The sequence below is a fragment of the Hipposideros armiger genome, unplaced genomic scaffold, assembly GCF_001890085.2.
Source record: "Hipposideros armiger isolate ML-2016 unplaced genomic scaffold, ASM189008v1 scaffold_194, whole genome shotgun sequence".
In the NCBI taxonomy this organism is placed as follows: domain Eukaryota; kingdom Metazoa; phylum Chordata; class Mammalia; order Chiroptera; family Hipposideridae; genus Hipposideros; species Hipposideros armiger.
In genome coordinates this window covers 1952520-1962108 of record NW_017731544.1, presented here as the reverse complement: position 1 = coordinate 1962108, position 9589 = coordinate 1952520, and the positions used below count along the sequence as shown (strand labels likewise).

Here is a 9589-nt window from a genome sequence, read left to right as displayed (position 1 = left end):
ATATACCATTCTACATTAAAAGGAACTAGGACTTCTTGGAGAAACAGCTGAGGCTAGAGCTGGATAAACAAAACACAAGTTGACCCTGGAAGATCTTAATCTTGTATGAAAGCAAGGGAAGAACTCAAAAATAATGGGAGCATGCTAAAAAGACATAGGAGCCAGCATGAAAGAGCTCTTAGTAGCCAAATCTAAGCAGCAAAATGTATAATATAATAGATTTTAACTCACTGTATAAAATAAAAACCTAACGAATAAGAATGAAAACATTTTTCTTATCATAGATTGTCAAGTAATAAATATAGAAAGAATAATAGAAAACAAGCATCATATATCCTCCATAATAACTAATTTAGGCAAGAACTGTCAATAGATTAAAACTATTGGGTAAACAATTGATGGTGAGTAATACATTTACACGGTTTCAAAGTATGTCCCCACAGGTTACTTATTACAAGAAAAAAAGGAAACTTCACAGTGGAGAAACCAGGAGGACACCACCTTAACCAATTTTAACATCAGCAGTAATGGAACAAAGTGACATCACACACCTCCTGCCAAAAATACTCAACTTAAATTTAATCCTGAAAAAACTTCAGACAAATCCAAATTTCATTCTACAGTTGGCCTACACTGTTCAAAAATGGTAGTATCATGAAAGTCTGAAGAACTAGAGATAGGTAATGAAAGATCATGGATTGGGGAGGTGGGTATGATTCCTACAAAAGACATCTTCAGGACAATTGGTAATATTCAAATAAGGTCTGATATTAGATAATACAATTATATCCATGTTAAGCATTCTGAATTTGATAACTGTACTATTGTCACATAAGAGAATGATTTTATTCTTAGGTGATATACACTTATATTTTGGAGTAAAGGGCATTAATCTGCAATGATATCAATGATTAAAGAGTAGTAATAACGATAATAATGTGTGTATATATATACACACCATCACATAAAAAGAGAAAAATATAAAGCAAATGTGGCAAAATAATAACAATTGGTTTATACTAATTAAGTGTAAATGAGTTCACATATACATGACAAAAAAAATTTAACAATTTTAAAAAAGTAAACATGGCAAGGGAAAAAGGCTCACCATTTCTCTCAAACAGATTTTTAACTATTAGATTGAATTAATACATTGTTATCTGGGCCTCCCTGGAAAAACTACTCAGAAATTCACAAGTTTGACTTTTTAATGGTGTAAACTAAAAAGATTATACCAAACCACTTAAGCACCCTTGACCTATTACTTGTGAGTGCACTTGGAGGTACAGCCTGTAAGGTACTAACTACTGTTTATGAAGTACTAAGTGGTCTGATCTAAACTCAAGTACACTGAAAATTCACTTAATCTATAAACCGTTATGGAAAGTGTGATCAATCTGGGCATTATTACTGACAAATTTAAATTCAGCCTCATCTCTAAAGTACAAGTTAGGTATTTTTTGCATAGGGCCCTAACTTAGTCTCCTCTGTTTTAAAAGAATATGCCTACTGACCTCATGTATGTTTAACATTTTACTCATTTAAAATTAACCAATGGGCTACAAGAGGGACAAAATAAAATTTTATCTAAAAATATGAAAAATGTGTATGTCATAATTATACAACAAACATAACTTTGTGCACACAGCAACCAACCACTAACGCTATACGTAAGAATTTACCAAATATAATATTAAGAACTCAAAAAGATTTATAGACACTTTCCATATTTCACAATAAGGTGTATATTCAAACAATAGATTCTTATACAACTTTATTTGAATAGTTTCCTAAAAACCAACATTTTAGTTTGGCCCCATTATATAGTAAAATCATTTACTGACAGAAACAAAAGGTAAACATACCTAGAACATGGAATAATACCTGAAGATATTGAACAACTGTGGATAATGGAGGGTTATGTATAAGACAATGAATGCTTTGTAAAATGTAAAGTAGGTTTATCACCAGGGAAAGGATGGGAAAGGTGAAGTGTGGACTGAAAAGCTGTAAAATATTCTCTCTTAATTGGCAATTATGGCTGACACTTAAGACTGAGAATTGGATATAACCTACAGCCTTTTTTTTTTAAAGAAGTATCCCATATGCTCCAGAAAAAAAGTTTGAGTATAAAGTTTTTTTTTTCTAAATGTTATTTTTCTAAGATTAAATAACAGCAATTACATCTGAAGTCCGAAATGATAAAAATCTCACATATGAAAATGGGTACTTATATAAGTTAATTCTCCTAAGCAGTACTAGGATAGACCAACAAAATCCTCAAAAAGAGAAAAAAACATTCAGTAAATTCAATAAAACAAATGGTATGCCACTTGGGAAGAATATTAGGACTATATATAGAAAAAAAAACCTAGATAGTAAGGAAAACTTATTTTTAAATAACTTTTTAAAATCCAAATAATACAAACACAGTTAGGATAAATTCGAATTAGCAGTTGCATTGAACCTTTTTTGCCTTAACTGAAATGGAGCCCTGGTTATAGTCTTCAGAGCCCAGCAACAAGTGTAGGGTGTGTCTAGGCTCTGCTTGGAGATGACAGGTGCAGCTTGAGCAGGTGCCCTAGACCAGATGTCACCTAGAGGTTTTGTTCTAGATGTAGCCCTGGCCAACATGTTGATGCCAAGTTAAACCAGTTATCTCAGCAACTAAATTGGTTTCATTACAATACGTAGATCAGCTGTTCTCGAACTTCAGTGTACTTAAGAATCACCTGGGGCACACTCTTTAAAAATACAGTTTCAGACTATTAATTCCTAAAGCCACTGATCAATCTTTGCACCGCTAAGACAACTAAACATTATATGCCTCATGATCAGATGAAGAGCAGAGCACTACCTATTAAGTATGCCTAAAATAATGAACTTGAATGTTATCGGCCTTTAGATCGAACTATCAGTTTTCAGGAAATAAATACAGGAGATAGATGAACAGGTTAATTGACACTAGAAAGAAAGGATCAACCAAATCCAGAATTTGGGACATTCTAAAGGGCAAATGACCCCAATACATCAACAAATCAATGGCGTGATGGGAAAAGGAAAAAGGGACTGTTAAGACACTAATGAGATAAAAGAGCCAAAACACCAGATTCAGCCTCATCACAAAATTCTCTTGCAGTTAAGATGGAGTGGACCTTGCAAACACCGATTTAGAGATATATTAATAGAATTATAGATCTATCACTCTTGGCCAAGAATTCAGAATGTGGAGGCTATTCCAATATCACCAGGAGATTTCAGTTCCAGAGATAGGTAATTGCAATGTACTTTGTCAACAGGATATGTACCTTGTAGAAAGGAATAACTTTAATTTATAACATAATGAATATGCAAAAAGCATCCAAGCACAAGTGAAATATCTTTGTTTTGAAACAGAAAAAATATATGTTAGATTCTATTTTAATAACAAAATTCTTGGAAAGCTTAATGAAATTCATAGATAATCTTAATGATACTGAGTGACAATTTGCTCTAAACCATCTATTCTAGGTCCCCCCCAAATTTTATAACTAAGTGGATGCATTAATAAATTTTATGATAGGTAACCAATACTATTGGGTTGTCCGAAGTCATGATGTATTTTTTTCTCTGTTTCGTTGCAAAAATGCGTCATAACTTTTCAGACAACTCAATAGTATCAATCAGCACATATGTATTTTTGTGTACTTCTGAGTAAAGAGAATCAGCCTGCCTATTTCCTTGGCTCTATAACTGAGCTAACCATGTCATTTACATTTATTTTAAACTCTTCTGAGTTTCATAAAAATTATACTCACAATTTCAAGACATAAACTACTTAAAGATAATCTTTAATCATAATATCTCCATTTTTAACTACAGTAAGTTTGGTCCATAAACCAATATTTACTTCTAAACAGCTTTCCCTAACATGAAAATTCATGACATGACTTCTCTGTTTTTCAAGTTGAAGGATTGAAGTAAATACAAATTTTTAGCAGGACTATCATCATATTTCAACAAAATAATTACTATTCCAAAATACAATGTTCTAAAACAACGTGATTAATGATTCTGTACCATTCTTTAGAGAGGCTTATCTAGACAAATTTGAAAAACAAAATTTTAAATATAAATACCCTGTTAAAAAAAAAGCCTCTAGTTAGAATGATAGCCAACAGGGGATATAGAGAGTAGTTACTTGTCTTTTGGGGGCTACTGGTTCAAGCAAGAATCTTAAGTTAAAAGGAGACTTATTAATCAAATAAAATGAATTGTAGATTGTTTTGTTGTAAAGAATATCATGCCAATATATAAACCACTGCCTGAGACTTAAACATCTTTATCATGATATACGTTTTTGTCACATTACAGTTTAAACACCAGAAAAAATACTATTACGTATCTGCAAGGGCAGTTTTCCCCATTCTGGACCAACAAAAGGCCACTGCTTATCTTATAGATTCAACTTTTCTTCTTTTATTTGGACTGCAATATTTCTTTATCTTTGTATTCCTGGCAATGAGCATAAGATAATTTTAACATCCTCCTATTCGAACAACTATTTAACAAGTATTACCAATATAAATTTGTACAGGCATTGACAAAGATATGAAAAATTACCTCTCATTTCTCATTTCCCTCATTGTTTTCCATATTAAAAAATTTTCTTCCTTAATCCTAATGTCTTCCAGCTCATAGTTTCCCAAACTGGGCTCCACAGGAACTCAGTAGGTATTCCTCAAACACAAAGTTTCACACCACACCTCCATAATATGTGGTGCTGTTTGGGAAACACCACTCATTTAATATGGGTGAAGGGAGGGAGGTAATAACTAGTGTTTCTCCAAATTGTCTTCAGATCCACAATGCACATTAACAAAATAAAGTCTCTAAGAAGTCCTGTAATACAGTAACCAAAGTTTAGCTATATTGCTGAAATTCATTTGGCCTTTTTTCAGGGAAACATATTGACATTTCAGGAAAATGAGTTCTTCATAATACAGCACAAGCTGAGGATTTCTACTGGAATTGATCCTGAATAACAGAGTATGGTGATGATCATGGTGGTAGATCAAAGAAGCAGAGACAGAGAGAATCCTCCAACCCTGCCTCATGTATCTAATTCCTAATTCAGACAAACCTCATTTTTACCAGTAAACTTTAGTAGGATCTACACCACTTTGGAAAATGCCCAATAAGCAGCCTTCAACAAACAGTAATAAAAACTCTAAATACCTAAAAATATGTATTGAGTAAATGCTCACTAATGCACCTATACACCAATGAATTAAAATGCTTTGTTTTTCCTTCCTTTCTAACTTTCAGTATCATTCAGTTTGGGAATATAAAAGATTCACAGAATAGATATAATTTTTCTATCAAAGTTATAGAGTTCACATACGACCAACTATGAAAATACTGAATTACAACAGAGTAGAGGTAGAATTATCAAAGACTACCATTTAGAAAGGTAAGTGCAAAAAAAGCATATAAACATCTGGGGGCAATAGAGTTCTTAGTTTGAATCCTCAGTGAAATCTGTATATTCAGTTAACTATCTTTGGAACAAATTTGAACTGCTTACAACATGGTTTGTAAGACACACCACTAACCTAAGTCAGCAAGCTCTGATTAGTCTTTCAACTTTCCCTACTCTTCACTCCTCCCTTTAACAAATCTGCATGCCCTTTAAATTGTAACAGAATACCAGACGATATCAAAATCAGGATTGTTCAAAATGAAAGGATACGGTTTATAAAATTAAATTTAAAATGCATATTTGAATAATTTTTTAGGTATAGTTGTTCTTCCAGTCTCCATATTATTTTTATTTTCCTTCCTTGAATGTTTATCAATTCACAAAAATGTATTATTTTATTTGTGTTTATTACAATTTTAAAGCATTCTTTCACTTAGACTCAAGTGATTCATAAAAGGCTTTCTCTTAAAAGAAGTGATCTAAAAAAAAAAAAAGTGATCTACATAGTGAGCACTAACCACAGAACACATGAGTATATCCATCTATTTAACTGATAAATGTAAACTCTCTCTATTGGTATATAATTTAAGGGAGAGCTTTATCTACCAAGAGAAATAGAATAAATTCACAATACAAATGAAAATTCACTATGGTGGGTAGAACTCTACAATTAAGTTTCTGACTATTCTAGAGGTAGGAATGTGTAAAAAAATAACTTAATATTATAAGAAAACCAGTAATACACAGTTTTGTACAATAAATTTTTACAAGATATTTCACCTCCTTTCCAAAAAATCAAATTTTATAATGGAAACATCAAGTTAACCTTGACTATAGTTGTACTACTGTAGTCAGTAAGATAAAACAAAATTCTTCAAGTATTTGGAATATTTACTAAATATTCATACCAAGACTTCAAATTCTTAACAGAAATAAGAGTAGCAATTTGTCCCCCAATCTTAGCACCAAAATAGAACAAAAAAATTCAGAGTAAATAAGGAACATACTGGGTATAGGTAGAATAGGGCATAAATTTAACCATATGTAATTTCCAATTATATTTTAATTTCTTAAAATCATTTGTGACTAACAAACTGAATTCATAACAGACTGATTAAACATGCCTAAACACATGTCAGGAATACAACTTTTTTGTTCAATTAACGAATGACCCTAAAGCCATTTAGATTTTTTTTTTTGCACTTTAATTTCTCCATTAACAAAATGTGGGAAACTATACCTTTGATACTGTAAGGATAATCTAAAATAATAAGCATTTATGGACTATACTGAGATGTACATGACAAGAAATGAACTAAGTGGAAACAAAATGTATAGACATCATAAATGATTAACATCCAATTTTTAAATGAGTACTTTTAAACATCATCAGTAAGCATTTACATTTAAAAAAATTAAATGCCAACACTGAAACAAATAATCTATTGCATTTTCAATTTTAGTCTTTGAGAAATCTTTTGTGGACAATCTACAACTGAATAAATGGATGTTTGATACAAGAAGGCTAACTTTTGGCAAACCACTAAACTCATCTAGTCTCTATTTAATGACTGTCTATGTTTATATCAAAACAAACATAAAAATGTTAAAATATATGTATGGCCAGCATACTAGTTTGCTCTTCTTTATTTAAATGTAATATCATGAAGATGTATCATAAAATACTAGGCTAACCGCCATCCATCCAATTAATGACAAATTACAGAAGAATGTCAGTAAATATTAAACTTGTAGAGCAAATGAGAACATATGTAATGCCAGTCTTACAATAGGTCAAATGAAAAAGAGGTTCATATTAAAAAATTATTCCAACTATGATTTATAAAACATTATCTGCTCATCAGAAACCATATTCAATTTGATACATGAAAGAGGGAACTTACAAAGTCACTTGACTTTTCTTACTATGAAGAGGTACTCTTATAGTTAAGTAAAAGAATTACTGTGAAAGCTTGGCATCCCGTCTGACAGTTAAGACTTTTCAGAGGAAGGTGTAAAACCCAGCCATAATACATGTCCTCTAACTGTGCAATATTAACACCACTATGGAAAAAAAATCTGTCAAGGTTGGTAGTGTCCAATTTTTTACCAGCATATTTCTTTTGTATTTCTTTAGAAGCCATGCAAATCTTCACATGGTTTTATTTTCCAAAACAAATGCTTCAACTTTTTTCCTAGTAGCCTAGCTACAACCCTACAAAAACAAACCTAGAGAGCGACATATGGAGGAAAAACAAGTTTAGCTAAAGACAGTTCAAAAAGCAGCTTCTAATAAGAATATAAATCTCAAATTGATCTGAGAACAATGTAAAAAGTTGCAAACAATCTTGAAACTATACAGTCAAAAACAGCACCTATAAGTATAATTAGTGGATATGATCCCAGGACAGAGATCACAATTGAATAAACAAGATTTATACAACCTGTAAAAAATTTGAAGTCCGGTCATTTAATTGATTATGCTAAAATCCTGTTAGGATAAATGTAAACTCCAGAAAATCACACATCTCATGAATCATATATATCATATAGTACCTTATGGATATTAACTTTCAATCAATTAATCAATCAATCCATCCATTAAGTATCAGGCATAACTTTAAATGTGTATTTTAAACAGTCTAAAATCCAAATTGTTCAAACTGATTGCCAGAAAACCAGGACATGTATTAATAGTATTCCTCTGAATATTATAAACAGAAATGAGCAAGTGAATATCACCATAAATATAAAATTCTCTACTTCTCACCACATTACTGAATCAACAGTTTTGGGGGTTAATTTTGTTTTACTTTGCTTTTTGTTTTAGTCCTTTATTTTAAAATGTACACTAATACACATGCCATCATACACACACAATAGATAACATAGACTTCTAGACTTCTGTGTAACTCAGTAACTACCACAAAGTTCTGTGAACTCTTCAGCTTCACGCCTGAAGTCAACCTAAGATAGCCAATAGAAAGTACACCTGTGCAATGACTACATTTCCTATTTCAGAATGCTAGACATAACACAGAATATCCACTATGATATTGCATTTGCAGCAATAAATGCCAAATTCAAATGATGCAGAAGCCACATTATCTAAAAAAGGCCATCCTGTAATATCATTATTAAAAAGTAATAAATATGAAGAGCATTATTTTAGTTTTAAATAAGAATCACCAACTAAGGAACCTTTATGGGTAAGTAAACATTAAAAATAAAAGATGATCTCATAATAAGTTACAATATAAAAATATCCCTGGGAGAAAAAAATAAAGCTAAATCACAAAATACATCTAAATTGTATCACATACCAACTGAATAAGTAATTTACTTCGTTAAATAAAGTAAAAAAAAGGGGCGGAGAGAATGAAAGAAAATTCAAATCATAGTATTTCCTTTCATAGTAGCCCTAATTTTCCTAAATATATAATAATCCTTTTGAACATTTTTTACTAATTCAAAAAAAAAATTATTCTAAAGACAATCCTGATAACTAAAGCACCAACATGTTATGCTATGTAGAAATATTCTACTGAAAAACTACTCAGTGACACGGTTCCACACAAGAGGTTTCATTTTTTAAAATCTTAAAAAGTCAGAATTTTAAGAAGGAAAAGGAGTTTCCAAAACAAAGAAACAAATTTCCCAAGGGATACAAAGTTTCATTAACTATCTTAACTCTTTTACTAAGCATCATCTTTCTGCTCCTCTGTGGATATCTAGCAATCAATAACAATGTCACAAAAGAATGTTTACCAAGATGGGGGGGCAGGGGGTCACCTGTAATAATTCTGTATGAAAAATGTAAACAATCCTAAAATAGGTGAGGAAACCTTTCACAATCCTACAACCTCACTTTATGGCTATTTAATGTTTCCCAGATTGAAATTAACAAGTTTAGAAACTGGTGTGCAAGGTTTGTTGTTGTTGTTGTTGTTGTGTGTGTATTTCCTAAAAACAAATCTCCCCATAAGTCCCTTATTTCCAAATACTGTGCAAGAGACACTACTACTCACCGCAAGTAATACTGTTTTAAAGCAAAGGCAGCGTTAGAACAACTTCTGGGAAAGTTGAACTCTTCAACAATTTCTCCCCACTGATTCTTCTCAGAAACCT

At 31.5% G+C, this 9589-nt stretch overlaps 1 protein-coding gene across 1 annotated transcript in view; it reads right to left on the bottom strand.

The window, feature by feature from the left end:
* ARID2 (AT-rich interaction domain 2) overlaps window positions 1-9581 on the bottom strand; it is a 164960-nt gene extending 155379 nt beyond the window's left edge. Inside the window, exon 1 of the mRNA XM_019653085.1 lies at window positions 9490-9581. The gene's annotated coding sequence lies outside the window, so the exon portion shown is untranslated. The remainder of the gene's footprint in view (window positions 1-9489) is intronic.
* Window positions 9582-9589: the final 8 nt, after the last annotated feature.